General features: G+C 38.6%; 1 long non-coding RNA gene across 1 annotated transcript in view; it reads right to left on the bottom strand.

Moving 5' to 3' along the window:
* Positions 1-20,381, bottom strand: part of LOC308622925 — a 244,157-nt gene that overhangs the window by 125,543 nt on the left and 98,233 nt on the right. Inside the window, exon 3 of the long non-coding RNA XR_014016705.1 lies at positions 13,375-13,509. This is a non-coding gene — a long non-coding RNA (uncharacterized lncRNA). The remainder of the gene's footprint in view (positions 1-13,374; positions 13,510-20,381) is intronic.

Here is a 20,381-nt window from a genome sequence, read left to right as displayed (position 1 = left end):
CATCTGGCCATACAGATGGAAAGATGAGGTCTTTCAGAGTAGAGTCATAAATCAGAGAAAGCAACAGTCCAGGCACAATGGAAGCCATTTACCACCTGCACCCCCCCTAATAATCCTTCCTGTCTTCCTTGCCAGGAGTTCTTGTTCACCCTGGCTAGGAGTGGACTGTGCAGCTGAGGCTCCCCAGTCCTGCTGTGGGATTCCCTCTTAGAGAAAGCTGCTCATGAGAAGGGAATAGAGTTTCTCTCCATTCTCCACAGAGGGAGAGGAGCCCTGGGGGTCGGTGGGTTTGAGGGATCACAGCAGCAGCAGACTGGGCAGGGTGTAGAGGAAGGTGAGGCTGACTTAGACAGAGGAGACCAGCTCCTGTGCTGAGAACAGTGGGGACCACAGGCAGAGGGATGATGTTCATCTAATACAGTATAAATAACATGTGGGCAATGATAAATAGTGCAGAAATATATTAATCACCCTGAAATAATTATTAACCTAATTCCTTTGTTAATAGGCACTAAATAACCTAAAAACAAGACATGAGTCCCCCAAAAGAAGTCACTTATGCTAAGCTCTATATCACAAAACTGAGACTTAATTACAGTTTTGATTCTCCCAGACATGGAATCTTAAACCAGTCGGGACTCTACTGATTACCATCAGTTAGTTAATCAGACTGATAGACCCCCATCATCTCCTATAAGGAAAGAAACCCTGCAATAATCAATCTGCTGCTTCCTGCCTAATACAACTTCCTTCTTCCTGCGCCCTCTGCCTATAAAATCTCGTGCCTTGTATAGCTCTTTGGAGCTCCTTTGTACCTGCTAGATTGGATGCTGCCTGATTCATGAATCCCTGAATAAAGCTAGTATGATCTTTAAAATGTACTCAGATGAATTTTGTTTTTTAATGCAACCATTAACACTGTCTTTTAAAATGTTACAAAACTATTTCACCAACGTTCTTTACTTGATTCTCACAACAGTATCATGAAGCAAATAATTTCACTTTTATCCACATTTTCTACATCAGGCAACTGTGTTCTATGAAAGTCAGGATTTGGGAAAGTTTTGGCAAGGCTAGACTGGGTTCCTAGGCTTAGATCATTCACTAGCTAGCAAGTAGCATCAGTACTTAAACTTAACGACTTGAAAACTTATTATTACTCAGTTTCAAGATCACAGTATTTATCAATTACAAATACATGAAGAGTGGTCAGTAAGAAATTTGACAAGCTAATAAATGTCATTAGCCTTGGTACTTCAGCTTCCATTTTTATTCTTATTAGCTGAATAAAATATTTTCTCTCGAATTCTTTAAGGAAAAAGCTAACATATTTCTATGTTAGTCATAAGAATAACACCTGAGATTCTGCAGAGTAAGTAAGACTTGGAATGGCATTTTGTCAGAAATTAAATTAAGCCAATTATTGTGGGAGGACGCTTATTCTTTATATTTTTCTTTATGTAGGAAGGAATTTAAATAATTTAAATTCTTATTTCAGAAGAAAGAAGTAGAAAAACATTGCCTGTAGGTTCTGACCAGAGTTTATGTCTCATGGTAATATGCACACAATTAACCATTGAACAACGCAGGCATTAGGGACATCGACCCTGCATGTAGTCGAAAATCTAAACATAACTTATAGTTGTCCCTCTGTGTCCCTAGTTCCTTGTATCTCCAGTTCTGCATCTGCTTATTCAACCAACTGGGCTCTTATAGTACGGTGGTATTTGCTGTTGAAAAAAACTTGCATATAAGTGGACCCATGCAGTTCAAACCTGTGTTGTTCAAGGGGCAACGATATATAAGAATTTGGATATGTGATTAGTGATTCCTAATGCCTTTGCAGACCTCTCTATGACTTGAACATAGGAATACATTTGCCTCCCCTTAGGACATAATATTTACATCAAATAAATATTTACACCGTTTGTCTGTTTTTCCTGTTTGTTTTTGAGTTTGTGGGTTTTAGAAAGACAATGTGCCCAACTACTGCACACTGACCTAGGATGGCTATGCCAGAAATTTCTGTGTAGCCTGTGACCTTAATAACAAATATGTGTATGATTCAACTCCCTTAACCACTTTCCAAAAAGGACTTTCTGTTCCTTCATAGCCAAGCTTTCAAAAGATGATAATATGGCACTATTCTCACACTTAGATTCCAGATCTACATCTCTAATATGGCTTGGGCACAATGCTGCTCTCATCCCAAACCTGTCATCATCAGGGGCTAGGAGTTCATTCAGATGATGCTTGAAAAACTAGAAAGGTGTTACTACTTCAGAGATTGATTAACAGCTTCCAAGACTATGGATGAAGAGTTTTGAATCAAGGAAATGAACCAGGATTCTCCTTATGGCAAATCCAACTCTTGCATAGTTGAATGATTTTTGATTCTGCCCATAAAAATGTCAGCTCTTTTCCAAATAGCTTTAAAATGCTTTATTGGAGGAAGTAATGTTTTAGGACATGTTTGAGAATGCTTTTCAAACTGGAAGACCAAAAAAGACATGAAGAAAAAAAAAGTTTCCAAGCACAGATATAACATAAGAAAACCATTTGAAGCTGGAGTGGAATTATCAGACAAGGACCATAAATACATCTATCTAAGACAAGAGGAGTTTGAAGAAGATGAAAAAATGTAGACTTATTAACAGAAATAAGGTATCGATTAAAACACTCCAAAACCCCTGATATTTGGAATAGGCTGTTTCCATTCCTTTTAGTTTTAGCATAGCATTGAAAAAATGGAATGCAAGAAGACATTTGAGTTTATTTAAATATCATAAAATGGTGTTTGTACTGCTTCTAAAATTAAGACAATTTTTATAATACATAAAGGACAGGAAACAAACTCTACAAATAGAATGAAATCCATGTGGAATGGCTAAGTCATCCAGAATGAATGTGTGTGTGAATGTGTGTGTGTATGTGTATGTGTGTGTCTGTAACTTGAAATGCTCTCAATCATTTTGTCAAGCACATTTTCTCCTTTTGTTTTTTACTTGGATATTTGAAGAAAGATGTAATTCATATGTTTTTCATTCATTTACACTTGAGGTATTAAAATGCAGCCTGAATTATGTATCATGAGCCAGTTATTTCTGTTGAAAATGTCTCTTCTTGATTAAAAAAAATTTACACTAAATTAGAATCCAAAGCTGTTCATTCACAGCATCAACTCCTAGTCTAGAATATTCATATTCTCTTGACATATGAGAAGATGTTCTAAGTTTTACAAACAACCTTCTGGCACAATTAAAATCAAGGTCTTGCCTTTTCTGTCACCATTAATGACCACTGTATGCCACGACAAAATAATCATATCATAACGATCATTTCTGCTTAGCTCCCTATTTCAAGGTTCAGTACATTTCATTATATCTATCCTACGAGACTCCAGACTTAGGAGTTCTTCCTTTATGCCTCTAATTCAGGTTTATAAAATAATTTTTATTTTCACCAAATACAGAGGATACTATTATATGCCCTAATAAAATCAAACAAAATACAAAACAGAACATAAAACAAAAACACAGTTTTATTTTTCAGGAATGTATGAACTTTATTTTACACACAATATTATCTCTTGGTTTCCAGATCAGCTTCTCTTGTCTGTTAACTGATTTATCTCCATTTGCAATGATTTATGTCATTTCCCCCCTCAAAAAGGTCTTCATTGTCAATTTTTATGGAGAAAAAAGCAAAAAGAGGAGAAGAAAGATCACATTGCAGCACTGGAAGCCAGATGTCACGGCCTTTGCTCTCAGCTGTCACCAGGCAGAGCTCCCAGAGTCACAGTGGCTCATTATCTGAGATGAGAGATGAGCTGTGCGGGTCCTGTAACCCTAACAGGGGGAGCTTCTGCTGTGGCTGGTTCTGTGGTAGCTTTTAATTCATCCTCCATGATACCAAATGCCATTTTCGGTGGTAGCCTACTCATGTTGACACTTGTTTCTGTATGCCATAGTTTAAAGAACCACACTATGAAATAGCTCTAGAATATACCTTGTAACATTTAGTCACAATAAGGGCATTTACTTACTTCCCAATTTTTTGTTGTTGGTGTTCAACTCTTTTAGCAAATTTCAGTTATATGATACAGTGTTATCAACTATAATCACCATGTTATATACTCAGACCTTATTCATCTTACAACTGAAAGTTTATACCTCTTAATGAATCTCCTCCTATCCACCCCCACCTTCCAGCAAACACTTTTCTACTCTCTGTTTCTATGAATTTGACTATTTTTGCTTTTAGAATTCTACATATACGTGCTATCATGTAGTATTTGTCATTCTCTGTCTGGTTTATTTCACTTAGCATAATGCCCTCCAGCTTCATCCACTGTTGTTGCAAATGACAGGATTTCTTCCTCTTTCAAGGCTAATATTCCATTGTGTATATATACCCCATTTTCTTGATCCATTCATTCATCAACAGATACTTAGGTTGTTTCCATACCTGGGCTCTTGTGAATAATGTTATGAACATGGGAGTACAGATATAGCTTCAAGAGATAATTTCATTTTGGGGGGATATATACCCAGAAGTGGAATTGCTGGATCAGATGGTGGTTCTATTTTTAATTTCTTTAGAAACTTCCAGATTGTTCTCCATAGAGGCTGCACCAATTTACATTCCCACCAACAGTCTATAAGGGTTCCCTTTTTTCCACATCCTCACCAGCATTTGTTATCTCTTGTCTTTGTGATAATAGCCACCCTTACACGTGTGAGGTGACATCTCATTGCGTTTCTGATTTGCATTTCCTGATGATTAGTGACGTTCGGCACCTTGGGCAACTGGATACATGCTTTGGAAAAAATGTTTATTTAGGTACTTTGCCCTGTTTTTAATTGTTTTTTTCTTTGCTAATGAGTTGTATGCGTTTCTGGTATGTTTGGGATATTAACCTCATGTCAGATATGTAGTTTGCAAGTATTTTCTCCCATTTTCTAGGTTTCCTTTTCATTGTGCTAATGGTTTCCTTTGCTGTGAAGATGCTTTTTAATTTAACATAGTTCCATCTGCTTATTTTGTTTCTGTTGCCCCCAAATATTCATAAGAAATCACTGGATTAATACTCTCGAAGATATGCAATATTGCAGGACCAAGATATGTTCTTGGTCCTTAGAACACAGAAAACATACTCTGCTTACATTCTACAGCTTAGTCAGTTTAATTAAGGTTATTACTTTCTGAGCTGTTTTATAAGCCAGGAGTAAGTCCACTGCCTTCTCCCTTGGCTATTTATTCAATAAGAAGCTTATGGTTACATAAAACTGAATTTTCCTGAAACATGTGTCAGTGTTTATTAAAGTGCCATAGTAATGTCTTATTAATAAGAATAATGTAAATATTCAGGATGTTATGAATTGAACTGTGCCCCCCAAAGACACATTCAAGTCCTGACCCTATGAATGTGATCTTATTTAGAAAGTTTTTGTAAATGTAATCAAGTTAAAATGAGGGCAAGCTGAATTTGGGTGCGGCCTAATCCAATATGACTGGTGTCTTTATAAGAGTAGGAAAATTTGGACGTGAACACAAAAATACAAAAAAGAGACTACCACATGAAGACAGAGACAGAAATCAAATGCCTGGGGCTACCAGAAGCTGGAAGAGTCAAGGAACGATTTTCCTGTAGAGGCTCTGGAGAGACTATGGTCCTCCCAACACCTTGATTTTGAGCTTCTAGGCTCTAGAACTATGAGAGAACAAATTTCTGTTGTTTTAAGCCACCCAGTTTGTAGCACTTCGAGATACACCAAGCAGCTAGACGTAGAAGTCTTTCAATCTTGTAGGAGAGCTCTGGTGGTGTATTACAGTGTAGCAGTGTCCACTTCAATGCACTGTATTTGTAGTCAAAAAAATAATAAATCTATATTTAAAAAGAAATGAACTTGTTTTCTGAGGAGCTAAATTCCAAGTGTATTATACAGAACACATATAGTCAGAAGTGAAGATACTGCTACCCAAACTCAATGTTGCAAAGAACACTTCTCCATAAATACCCTTCCAGAAAAGGCTGTCCTCCAAGCTGGCTATTTGTTATACACTTTACCATAAGGACTGCATATCCTACAGACCACTGAATATGAAAATCATGTGCAAACATCTCATGTTTCTAGAGTTTTGGCTAGTGCTTTTTAGGCATGGCTTTATAATATGAAAAAACTGGTGATAGCTACTCAAATTAAATAACAAATAGCTTTGCGTTTAGCTACTTGAGGGCAGGGATCATTTTAGATGGGCCACGGTATCCCATTCGCCCCACACAGTATGTGCCAGATTGTTGGTGCCAAAAAAGAGTTATGAAGTAATATGTAGACATTAGATATGTGTAAATGATTGGTTATACATGAAAAAGATAACCTGTAACTGAAAACTGAGTAAAAGTATTATTTACTAAGTACAAGGATACATTATTTAACTTAATTTTCAAAACATTTCTGTCAAATAGATATTATTCTCCCTGTTTTATGGACAGGAAACTTAGGCCCAGAAAGTTTTAAATGATGTTCCCAAGATCACATAGCTTGTCAATGATGTAAAAACAGTAGGTAGGAATGACTCACAGTCCAAATCTCTGTGCCACATTCTACGCTGTGTCCTATACCATAATCACCTTCTGGGGAAATGTCAACTCAAGACCTAGACTCCAGACTTCATTGTAAACTGTTATTTGCCTGGAAACTATTCACCTCAACTGTTTTTATCACAATTTGTCCACTTGAAGTGGGGAAGTGGGGTTAAAAATATTTGAAACCCCCTTTCTGATTTGAACAATATGAGTGTACATGTGTTAATGCTTAAATCACACCAGAAACTATCAAAAAGAATGGTCTCTGTTTTAAATCCAAGAAATTAGTTTTATAATTATATAACTAAAATTCTAACCAGATGGAGTCCCAAATGAATTATGTTAACTAACTCTCTTCTTTCTCTCTCATTGTGATTACAGAAATTTTATGTTAATTTTATCTATGCTATATATACTATTCTGGACATTCTTAACTACAATACCAACTACCTTGATTAAATATTTTTTAAAGCCATCACTTATCATCATTTGACATATAAAACACGCTGTACTAGACTAGGTGCTTTAACTGCCCAGAATCTCTCTACATGAAGGAACAGCTCTGCCAGCACATCATTCAAAATGATTGCCATGGAGCCAGCACTGGAGCAATGTAATTGGGTCTTCTGAAACCAAGCTTGGTGGATCCCAGTCCTGTCTCAGGTATCCGGAATTTGGAACTGAGAGTCAGGAAAACTGGCGGTCATTAAAACTGTATCACATGACTTCAATGTTCTAAGGAAGTCCAGAATTCCCAATGACCAAGGTCCCTAAAAGCTAGCCTGATGTGAAATCGGTTTCAAGGGCTTCTGAAAGACCAGCCAGAAGTAAACCAACCGAAAACTAATTGTGATAAGCCTGACCATAACAGAATTTAACCACCTTCTTGCAAATGAAATAAAATCATTTAGACATTTTATAATCATGCCCATCCTACACCACATAAACCATGCTATAGAAGACAAAAAATAACAAGTCACACTTAACACTACTGAACTGTACAATTAAAAATGGTTAAGATGGTCAATTTCATGTTTGTTTTTTTACCACCCCCCCAAAAAAAACTCACAGAGAAATTAACTTGTTAGTTAAGAATATAGTGTTTATCCAGTTGAGGTTCTCTATTTCCCGACTGATGAGAACTTGGTTAAATTTACTAGTCATGACAAAGAGATGAGACACTTAATGTGGCCCTGAATAATAATAAAATTTAGTCTTGAAGAAATTGATAGACATTAGTAGTGGTGTACTGATAAATGTTTAACAACCATCTCTCAAACAACAAAACAGTGCTGATTTGTAAAATTAGTCAGTTTTCATGGTGTAAATATTACCACCATGCTTATTTTAAGCCACCAATGTCACATCAGTAAACACAGAATTGGGAACAGATGGATGGGCAAAATCAGCTCTCTTAAGTGGAATCCAGCACCCCATGGTGGGGACAAGGCAGAACAGAACCACCCCAAATGTCTGCTGTGTCTTCATTTCATTTGTGTCAAGTTCAAAATGTATTGATGTAGGAAAAGAAAAAGGGAACTAATATTTATGAAGTGGCTACTGTGTGCCAGACCTATTTTAAATTATCTCATTATAAAAAGCTATGAGGGAGATCAGCCAAGATGGCAGAGTTGAAAGACCCTGAGCTTACCTCCTCTCACAAGCACACCAAAATCACAACTATTTTCAGAACAACCATCAGTGAAAAATATCAGAACCTACCAGAAAAGATCTTCTACAACTAAAGACATAAAGAAGGAACTACAATGAGAGGGGCAGGAGAGGCAGACTCATGATACAGTCAATCCCATACTCCCGGTGGGCGACCTGAAAACTGGAGGATAATTATATTGCAGAGATTCTCCCACAGGAGTGAGAGTTCTGAGCCCCTGGGCTCCCTAGCCCAGGATTCCTGCACCAGGAAGATGAGCCCCCAGAATATTTAGTTTTGAAGGCCAGCAGGGCTTAATATGGGGAGTCCCACAGGACTGGGAGAAACAGAGATTTCACTCTTAAAGGGCACACACAAAACCTCACCTACCCCAGGATTCAGGGCAAAAGCAGAAATTTCATAGGATCCTGAGCCAGACCTACTTGCTGGTTGGAGAGTCTCCTGGAGAGGTGGGGGGGCCACTGTGGCTCACCCTGGGGACATCATACACATAGATGACACCCATTCTTGGGAGCTCCTTCTACCACGTGGATGCTGGTGCTGGCAGGCACTATGGTGGAATCCTCCCTCTAGCTCCAAGACCTGGACCCACCCAACAACCTGTGGGCACTAGTGCTAGGACACTTCAGACCAAACAACTAACTGGATAGGGACACAGTCCCACTCAGCTTTAAAAACTCCTGAACTTGTAGCTGCCTCCAGATACGGCCTTGTTCACCAGATGGCCCAGGACCCAGTTCCACCCACCAATGGGCAGGCACCAGGCCCAGAACCCCTGGGCCCTGGCCCTGTCCTTAGGAAGCCTGCTCTAGCCTCTGGGGCAACCTCACCTACCACAGAGCGGATACCAGACACAAGAAAACCATAATCCTGCAGCCTGCCCAGAGCAGGTCAGACCCTGCCCTGGGGCCAGCTGGGCCCTGGCCCTGCCCACTAGCAGGCCAACACAAGCTTTGGGACACCCAGGACCCCATACCCAACTGTGTCAGGAATCAACCCCCCCAACAGCTATATGACACCAGCTCTGAGACCCCTGGGCCCTGCAAACAGACTCCAAGACCTGGCTATGCCTGCCAGTAGACTGGCACTAACCCGAGGACACGGCTTCATGTGCCAGTGGGTGGGCAATATCCCAAGTATTCTAGACCCTGACTCCATTCACCAGTGAGGCAGCACTAGCCCCAGGGCCCCCTGGGATCCCGTGGTTAGCTGCCTCATGACCCAGACCCCACCACCCCAACCAGCAGCCTCTGCACAAGGTAGGACCTGGCAACCAATCAGACTGGGGGCCACACAAGCCTACCAGACTGCCCTCAGTGTCAGCCTTCCACAACAGAAGGACCCAAGCAGCCCTCATAGGGGGAACCCCTAGAGCATATAGCTTGGGTGATAAGAGGGGAATACACTGCGGGGATGCATAGGACTTTTCCTACAGGAGGCCATTTCTCCAAGGTCCAGAAATGTAACTAACCTACCAGACACATAAAAATACAAACAGCAACTTAAGCAAAATGAGGTGACAGAGGAACATGTTGCAGAGGAAGAAACAAGATAAAATCCCAGAAGAACTAAGTGAAGTGGAGATAGGCAAGCCACCCAAGAAGGAGTTCAGGGTAGTGATTGTAAAGATGATCAAAGAACTCAGGAGAAGAATGGATGTGCAGAGCAAGAAGTCAGAAGTTTTTAACATGGAGTTAGAAAATATAAAGAACAAACAGTGATGAAGAATACAAAAAGTGAAATGAAAAATACACTTGAAGGAAAAAATAGTAGACTAAATGATACGGAGGAACAGATCAGTGAGCTGGAAGACAGAGTAGTGGAAATCACTGCTGCTAAACAGAAAAAAGAAAGAAGAATGAAAAGAAATGAGGACAGTTTAAAAGACCTCTGGGAAACAGCAAACACACTAATATTTGCATTATAGAGGTCCCAGAAGGAAAAGAGAGAAAAAAGGGAACAGAGAACACATTTGAAGACATAATAGCTGAAAACTTCCCTAACCTGAGAAAGGAAACCGTCACCCAAGTCTAGGAAATGCAGAGAGTCCCATACAGGATGAACCCAAAGAGTAACACACCAAGACACACTGTAGTTAAAAATGACAAAAAATAAAGATAAAGAGAGAATATTAAAAGCAGAAAGGGAAAAGTAACAAATAACACACAAGTGAACTCCCTTAAGGCTATCAGCTGATTTTTCAGCAGAAACTCTGCAGGTCAGAAGGGAGTGGCATGATATATTCAAAGTGATGAAAGGGAAAAACCTACAACCAAGAATAATCTGCCCACCAAGGCTCTCATACAGATTTGATAGAGAAATGAAAAGTTTTACAGACAAGCAAAAGCTAAAAGAATTCAGCACCACCAAACCAGCTTTACAAGAAATGTTAAAGAAACTTCTCTAAGTGAAAAAGAAAGGGCCACAACTAGACACATGAACATTACAGCATGAAAAAACTCATCCAGAAAAGCAAACATACAGTAAAGGTAGGAAATCGTTCACACACCCGGTAGGAAGGTTAAAAAAACAAAAGTAGTAAAATCATCTATATCCACAATAAGCTGTTAGGGGATACACAAAACAATTAGATATAAAATATGATATCAAAAAATTGTGTGGGGGGCTTCCCTGGTGGCGCAGTGGTTGAGAGTTCGCCTGCCGATGCAGGGGACACGGGTTCGTGCCGTGGTCCAGGAAGATCCCACATGCTGCAGAGCAGCTGGGCCCGTGAGCCATGGCCGCTGAGCCTGCGCGTCCGGAGCCTGTGCTCCACAACGGGAGAGACCACAGCAGTGAGAGGCCCGCGTACCGCAAAAAAAAAAAAAAAAAAAAAAAAAAAAAAAAATTGTGTGGGGAGGAGAGTACAAGTGGAAGGTTGCTAAAATGCATCTGAAAGTAAGAGATCAGCAACTTAAAACAATTATATATATATAGCTGTATAAAAACCTCATGGCTTTTTAAACCTCATCACAAACCAAAAATCTATAATAGATACATACACAAAAAAGAAAGAGAAATCAAAACATAAAACTAAAGAGTCATCAAATCACAAGAGAAGATAACAAAAGAAGAAGGAACAAAAAATATCTATGAAACAACCCCAAAACAATTAACAAAATGGCATACATATCAATAATTACCATAAATGTAAATAGACTAAATGCTCCAATCAAAAGACAAAGAGTGGCCGAATGGATACAAAAACAAGACCCGTATATATGCTGCCTACAAGAGATTCACTTCAGATCTAAAGACACATACAGACTGAAAGTGAGGGGATGGAAAAAGGTTCTCCATGCAAATGGACATCAAAAGAAAGTCTGGGTAGCAATACTTATTTCAGACCTTAAAGTAAAGATTGTTACAAGAGACACAGGAGGACATTATATAACGATCAAAAGATCAATCTAAGAAGAAGATACAACAATTGTAAATACATATGTACCCAACATAGGAGCACCTAAATATATAAAGCAAATATTAATGGACATAAAGGGAGAAATCAACAGTTACACAATAATAGTACTGGACTTTAACATCCCACTTACATCGACATACAGATCATGCAGACAATCAATAAGGAAGCATTGGCCCCTAATGACACATTAGACCAGATGCAGTTAATATATAGAGAAAATTCCATCCCAAAGCAGCAGAATACATATTCTTTTCAAATGCACATGGAATATTCTCCAATATAGATCACATGCTAGGCCACAAAACAAACCTTGGAAAATTTAAGAAAACTGAAATTATATCAAGCATCTTTTCTGAACAGAACACTATGAGATTAGAAGTCAACCACAAGAAAAAAAACTGCAAAAAATACAAACACATGGAGGCTAAACAATATGCCACTAACGAACGAATGGATCACTGAAGAAATCAAGGAGGAAATGAAAAAATACCTAGAGAAAAATAAAAACAAAAACATGACGATCCAAAACCTATGCGACACAGCAAAAGCAGTTCTAAGAGGGAAGTTTATAAAAACACAAGCTTACCTTGGGAAACAAGAAATATCTCAAATAAGCAACCTAACAATACACCTGAACGATCTAAAGAAAGAAGAAAAAACAAAACCCAACGTTAGCAGAAGGAAAGAAATTATAAAGATCAGAGCAGAAATAAATGAAATAGAGACAAAAAAAAGAGAAAAAAATCAATGAAACTAAAAACTTGTTCTTTGAAAAGATAAACACAATTGATAACCTTTAATCAGACTCATCAAGAAAAAAAAAGGGAGCGGACCCAAATCAACAAAACTGGAAATGAAAAAGGAGAAGTTCCAACTGACACCACAGAAATATAAAAGGTCATAAGAAACTACTACAAACAACTATATGCCAATAAAATGGACAACTGAGAAGAAATGGATAAATTCTTAGAAATGTACAATCATCCAAGACTGCACCAGGAAAAAATAGAAAATAGGAACAGACCAACTACCAGTAATTAAACTGAATCACTAATTTAAAAACTCCCAACAAACCAAAGTCCAGGACAAGACGGCTTCACAGGTGAATTATATCAAACATTTAGAGCAGAGTTAACACCTAGCCTTCTCAAACTATTCCAAAAGACTGCAGAGCAAGGAACATTTCTGAACTCATTCTATGAGGCGAGCATTACCCTGACACCAAAACCAGACAAAGGTATCACAAAAAAGAAAATGACAAGCCAATATTACTGATAAACATAGATGTAAAAATCCTCAGCAAAATATTAGCAAACTGAACCAACAATACATTAAAAGGATTATATGCCATAATCAAGTGGAATTTATCCCAGGGAGGCAAGGATTTTTTAATATCCACAAATCAATCAATATGATACACCACATTGACCAACTGAAGAATAAAAACCATGTGGTCATCTCAACAGATGCATAAAGAGCTTTTGATGAAATTCAACATCCATTTGTGATAAAAAAAAAATCTCCTGAAATTAAATTTCTGGATGGATTTTTTTTTCTCATTAAAAAATCCTTTTAAATTCTCCCAGGTAAAAGATTACAGATAATGAAAAGTCATTATCTTTATCATCATCAATCTGTTATTTTCTGAATGCTTATCTAAATTGAAGGCTACAGCAGCTTACAAGTGCTTACCTTTGGAGCACAGGTGACAAAGGGGTAAACTGGAAGTTTCTGCTGGTAGCCTAGTGTGAAGGTGTGATCTGTATCCTGTCAACTCTTCCTCTCTCACAAAGACTGATGTTGATATTTACAGAAGATTATTGGTCCCTGAAAGAAAGACAGTAAAAACGATGCCAGTTATGTTTCAAAAGTATCAGTGGAACATGAGAGCTTCAAATTTCTATCTGCATGCCAATTTTAACGTATTCAAAAGTTCTTTTAGAAAAGTATATTTTCATCATTCAAATAATTACCCAAGTTAGAGTACTAAAACCATAGAAATCTGGAATGGAGAATGCTAAAAGAACTCTTGGGATATACTCCTCTTACAGATGAAGAAAGAATAATCACACCACTTTTCTTTAAAAAGAGAAGGCAGATATTGGCTCCTAGAGAAGCAGCTCCCATCGCATCGCACTGATGTGTGGTGCTGCAATTCAGAATATTTATATTTTACAGAATTCTCACTTTAATGTCTAATTCCAGAAACAGCAGCTCTCCTTAATGGTATCATCTCTATTTTACAAACTTTTAGTACATTCAGATATTTATATCATTAAGAATCAATGTAGAGAAAAGGGAACCCTCCTACCCTGTTGGTGGGAATGTAAGTTGGTGCAGCCACAACAGAAAACAATATGGAGGTTCCTCAGAAAACTAAAAATAGAACTACCATATGATCCAGCAATCCCACTCCTGGGAATACACCCAGACAAAACTATAATTCAAAAAGATACATGCACCCCTATGTTCAGAGCAGCACTATTCACAATAGCCAAAACATGAAACAACCTAAAGGTCCATCGACAGATGAATGGATAAAGAAGATGTGGTACATGTATACAATGGAATATTACTCGGCCATAAGAAAGAACAAAATAATGCCATTTGCAGCAGCATGGATGTGACTAGAAATTGTGAAATCTAAAATATGGCACAAATGAACCTCTAAAAGAGACACAGACTCATAGACATAGAGAACAGACTTGTGGTTGCCAACGGGGAGGGGGAAGGGAGAGGGATGGACTGGGAGTTTGGGGTTGGTAGAGGCAACCTATTACATTTAGAATTGAAAAACAACAAGGTCCTAATGTATGGCACAGGTAACTATATTCAATATCCTATGATAAACCATAACGGAAAAGAATATAAAAAAGAATGTATACATGTGTATAACTGAGTCACTTTGCTGTACAGCAAAGATTGACACAACACTGTAAGTCAACTATACTTCAATTTAAAAAATTCATCTAAAAAGAAAGAAAGAATCAACGCCTGGACTAGACTAAATTATCAGGGGTAATTCAGATCTTTCCATTCCTTATCTCCCATCATTGGTGAAACTTAAAACTTTTATGTGGAATCTAGAGTTCACAGTTTCAACTATATGTTTGATTTTGTATTACTGATATGTATGAATTATATAAAATATACAATACCCCAAACAGTTGTTTTTGCACTGGTTCTACCTTTAACAGGAATGTAATTGGCAATAAAGTATAATGAAATCAACAATGACACATGCTGGTATAAGGAAAAGAAAAACATTCAGATTCCAACCACAGTATCCCCAGGAAAGCTGGTACTAGTAATAGCTAAAGTTAACATACTGTATTACATGCCTTAAATGAATCATAATCTAATTATTATAACTTCAAAGCAGGAGCTACGATTAATCCCATTTCTCACTTGAGGAAACCGGGGCAGGGAGAAGTTGGGTCACTTGTCTAAGGCTACTAATCATTATGGAAGCCAGACTTTGAACTCAGGTAACCATCTTTAGAGCCTTGGGCACTTAACTAGGCTCCCCCGCCTCTATCTGTGAGGTCTGATGGGCCCCTGCCAAACCCCAAGAATTGCTCACTCTCTCCTGCAAACAGAAAACATACTTGGGGCTAAGGAGTGATGGAGATGGCAGGAGAGCAGAGGCTCCTATGCTCTGTTCTTCCCTCCCTACTTCCCTCTCTTCCTCCCCACGGATGGAATTAATGTTCCTCTCCCCCGCCCCCCCCCCCAGTCCACAAACTCCTTGCAGGCATGACTGTAGGGCTATATGGTGTTCAGCATTCTATCTCCAGCATCTAGTGCAATATGGACACATAATAGGCACTTATTATTGTACTTGCTGAATCAGTGAATGAATCCTTTCTGTGCTGTGTTAAATGAGATGATGTACGGGACACACAGAGCTTCCCACAATACCTGACGTATACCAGATACTTAATAAATATTAGTTGTTGCTATTCTACTATTACTGCCTACTGTTACTACTATTTGTCTACAAGATAATTTTAAGCAGAATATAAACGTTTTATTTCATTGTTCCTCTCATTTTTCAATTATTTTTTTAACTTCTTTATTTATTTTTGGCTGTGTTGTGTCTTCGTTGCTGCACATGGGCTTTCTCTAGTTGTGGCGAGCGAGAGCTACTCTTCATTGCAGCGCACGGGCTTCTCGTTGCAGTGGCTTCTCTTGTTGTGTAGCACGGGCTCTAGGTGAGCAGGCTTCAGTAATTGTGGCATGCGGGCTCAGTAGTTGTGGCTCGTAGGCTCTGGAGCACAGGCTCAGTAGTTGTGGTGCACAGGCTTTGTTGCTCCATGTCATGTGGGATCTTCCTGGGCCGGGGCTGGAACCCGTGTCTCCTGCATTGGCACACGGATTCTTAACCACTGTGCAACCAGGGAAGTCCCCCTCTCATTTTCTATTTGTTAACATTTTTCTTGGAGTATAATTGCTTTATTATGGTGTTTTAGTTTCTGCTTTATTACAAAGTGAATCAGCTATACATACACATATATCCCCATATCTCTTCCCTCTTGCACCTCCCTCCATCCCACCCTCCCTTTCCCACCCTTCTAGCTGGTAACAAAGCACTGAGCTGATCTCGCTGTGCTGTGCAACTGTTTCCCACTACCTATCTATTTTACATTTGGTAGTGTATATATGTCCATATATACACTACAACTCCCTCACTTGGTACCAGCTTACACTTCCCCCTCACTGTGGCCTCAAGTACATTCTCTAGTAGGTCTGCATCTTTATTCCCGTCTTGCCCATAGGTTCTTCATGATCATTTTTTAAAATTCCATATATATGTGTTAGCATACAGTATTTGTTTTTCTCTTTCTAACTTATTTCACTCTGTATGACAGACTCTAGGTCCATCCACCTCACTACAAAAAACTCAATTTCGTTTCTATTTTATGGCTGAGTAATATTCCATTGTATATATGTGCCACATCTTCTTCATCCATTCAACTGTCGATGAACACTTAGGTTGCTTCCATATCCTGGCTATTGTAAATAGAGCTGCAATGAACATTGTGGTACATGACTCTTTTTGAATTATGGTTTTCTCAGGGTATATGCCCAGTAGTGGGATTGCTGGGTTGTATGGTAGTTCTATTTTGAGATTTTTAAGGAACATCCATACTGTTCTCCATAGTGGCTGTATCAATTTACATTCCCACCAACAGTGCAAAAGGGTTCCCTTTTCTCCCCACCCTCTCCAGCATTTATTGTTTGTAGGTTTTTTTTTTTTTTTTTTTTTTTTTTTTTGCGGTACGCGGGCCTCTCACTGTTGTAGCCTCTCCCGTTGCGGAGCACAGGCTCCGGACACGCAGGCTTAGCGGCCATGGCTCACGGGCCCAGCCGCTCCGCGGCATGTGGGATCTTCCCGGACCAGGGCACGAACCCGTGTCCCCTGCATCGGCAGGCGGACTCTCAACCACTGCGCCACCAGGGAAGCCCTGTTTGTAGGTTTTTTGATGATGGCCATTCTGACTGGTGTGAGGTGATACCTCATTGTAGTTTTGTTTTGCATTTATCTAATGATTAGTGATGTTGAGCATTCTATCATGTGTTTGTTGGCAATCTGTATATCTTCTTTGGAGAAATGTCTATTTAGGTCTTCTGCCCATTTTTAGATTGGGTTGTTTGTTTTTTTTGATATTGAGCTGCATGAGCTGCTTATAAATTTTGGAGATTAATCCTTTGTCAGTTGCTTCATTTGCAAATATTTTCTCCCATTCTGAGGGTTGTCTTTTCGTCTTGCTTATGGTTTCCTTTGCTGTGCAAACAGCTTTTAAGTTTCATTTGCTCCCATTTGTTTATTTTTCTTTTTATTTTCATTTCTCTAGGAGTTGGGTCAAAAGGATGTTGCTGTGATTTATGTCATAGAGTGTTCTGCCTATGTTTTCCTCTAAGAGTTTGATAGTGTCTCACCTTACATTTAGGTCTTTAATCCATTTTGAGTTTATTTTTGTGTATGGTGTTAGGGAGTGTTCTAATTTCATTCTTTTACATGTGGCTGTCCAGTTTTCCCAGCACCACTTATTCAAGAGGCTGTCTTTTTTCCATTGTATATTTTTGCCTACTTTATCAAAGATAAGGTGACCATATGTGCGTGGGTTTATCCCTGGGCTTTCTATCCTGTTCCACTGATCTATATTTCTGTTTTTGTGCCACTACTATACTGTCTTGATTACTGTAGCTCTGTACTATAGTCTGAAGTCTGGGAGCTTGATTCCTCCAGCTCCGTTTTTCTTTCACAGGATTGCTTTGGCTATTTGGTCTTTTGTGTTTCCATACAAATTGTGAAATTTTTTGTTCTGGTTCTGTGAAAAATGCCAGTGGTAGTTTCATAGAGATTGCATTGAATCTGTAGATTGCTTTCGGTAGTATAGTCATTTTCACAACGTTGATTCTTCCAATCCAAGAACATGGTATATCTCTCCATCTATTTCTGTCATCTTTAATTTCTTTCATCAGTGTTTTATAATTTTCTACATACAGGTCTTTTGTCTCCTTAGTTAGGTTTATTCCGAGGTATTTTATTCTTTTTGTTGCAATGGTAAATGGGAGTATTTTATTAATTTCAATTTCAGATTTTTCATCATTAGTGTATAGGAATGCAAGGGATTTCTGTGCATTAATTTTGTATCCTGCTACTTTACTAAATTCATTAATTAGCTCAAGTAGTTTTCTGGTAGCATCTTTAGGATTCTCTATGTATAGTATCATGTCATTTGCAAACAGTGACAGCTTTACTTCTTCTTTTCCAATTTGGATTCCTTTTTTTTCTTTTTCTTCTCTGATTGCTGTGGCTAAAAATTCCAAAACTATGTTGAATAACAGTGGTGAGAGCAGGCAACCTTGTCTTGTTACTGATCTTAGTGGAAATGGTTTCAGTTTTTCACCATTCAGGACGATGTTGGCTGTGGGTTTGTCATATATGGCCTTTATTATGTTGAGGAAAGATCCCTCTCTGCCTACTTTCTGCAGGGTTTTTATCATAAACGGGTGTTAAATTTTGTCGGAAGCTTTCTCTGCATCTATTGAGATGATCATATGGTTTTTCTCCTTCGATTTGTTAATATGGTGTATCACATTGATTGATTTGTGTATATTGAAGAATCCTTGCATTCCTGGGATAAACCCCGCTTGATCATGGTGTATGATCCTTTTAATGTGCTGTTGGATTCTGTTTGCTAGTATTTTGTTGAGCATTTTTGCATCTACATTCATCAGTGATATTAGTCTGTAGTTTTCTTTTTTTGTGACATCTTTTTCTGGTTTTGGTATCAGGGTGATGGTGGCCTTATAGAATGAGTTTGGGAGTGTTCCTTCCTCTGCTATATTTTGGAAGAGTTTGAGAAGGATAGATGTTAGCTCTTCTCGAAATGTCTGATAGAATTCGCCTGTGAAGCCATGAGGTGCTGGGCTTTTGTTTGTTGGAAGTTTTCTTTTTTTTTTTTTTTTGCTGTCTGCGGGCCTCTCACTGTTGTGGCCTCTCCCGTTGCGGAGCATAGGCTCCGGACGTGCAGGCCCAGCGGCCAAGGCTCACGGGCCCAGCCACTCTGCGGCATGTGGGATCTTCCCAGACCGGGGCACGAACCTGTGTCCCCTGCATCGGCAGGAGGACTCTCAACCACTGCGCCAGCAGGGAAGCCCTGTTGGAAATTTTTAATCACAGTCTCAATTTCAGTGATTGTGACTGGTCTGGTCATATTTTCTATTTCTTCCTGGTTCAGTCTCGGAAGGTTGTGCATTTCTAAGAATTTTTCCATTTCTTCCAGGTTGTCCATTTTATTGGCATATAGTTGCTTGTAGTAATCTCTCATGATCCTTTCTATTTCTGCAGTGTCAGTTGTTACTTTTCCTTTTTCATGTCTAATTCTATTGATTTGAGTCTTCTCCCTTCTTTTCTTCATGAGTCTGGTTATTGGCTTATCAATTTTGTTTATCTTCTCAAAGAACCAGCTTTTAGTTTTATTGATCTTTGCTATCATTTCCTTCATTTTTTTTTCATTTATTTCTGATCTGATCTTTACGATTTCTTTCCTTCTGCTAAATTTGGGAGTTTATTGTTCTTCTTTCTCTAATTGCTTTAGGTGTAAGGTTAGGTTGTTTATTTGAGATGTTTCTTGTTTCCTAAGGATTTTACTGCTGTAAACTTCCCTCTTAGAACTGCTTTTGCTGCATCCCATAGGTTTTGGGTCATCATTTTTTCACTGTCATTTGTTCCTAGGAATTTTTTGATTTCCTCTTTGATTTCTTCAGTGATTTCTTGGTTATTTAGTAGTGTATTATTTAGCATCCCTGTGTTTGTATTATTTACAGATTTTTTCCTGTAATTGATATATAGTCTCATAGCATTGTGGTCAGAAATGATACTTGATACGATTTCAATTTTCTTAAATTTACCAAGGCTTGATTTGTGACCCACGATATGATCTATCCTGGAGACTGTTCCATGAGCACTTGAGAAGAAAGTGTATTCTGTTGTTTTTGGACGGAGGTCCTATAAATATCAATGAAGTCCATCTTGTTTAATGTATCATTTAAAGCTTGGGTTTCCTTATTTATTTTCATTTTGGATGATGTGTCCATTGGTGAAAGTGGGGTGTTAAAGTCCCCTACTATGATGGTGTTACTGTCGATTTCCCCTTTTATGGCTGTTAGTATTTGCCTTATGTATT

Source organism: Mesoplodon bidens (genome assembly GCF_964165515.1).
Source record: "Mesoplodon bidens genome assembly, chromosome: 9".
Taxonomy (NCBI): Eukaryota; Metazoa; Chordata; class Mammalia; order Artiodactyla; family Ziphiidae; genus Mesoplodon; species Mesoplodon bidens.
The sequence above is the reverse complement of the archived record's forward strand: the minus strand, read 5'-3'. Positions and strand labels throughout refer to the sequence as shown.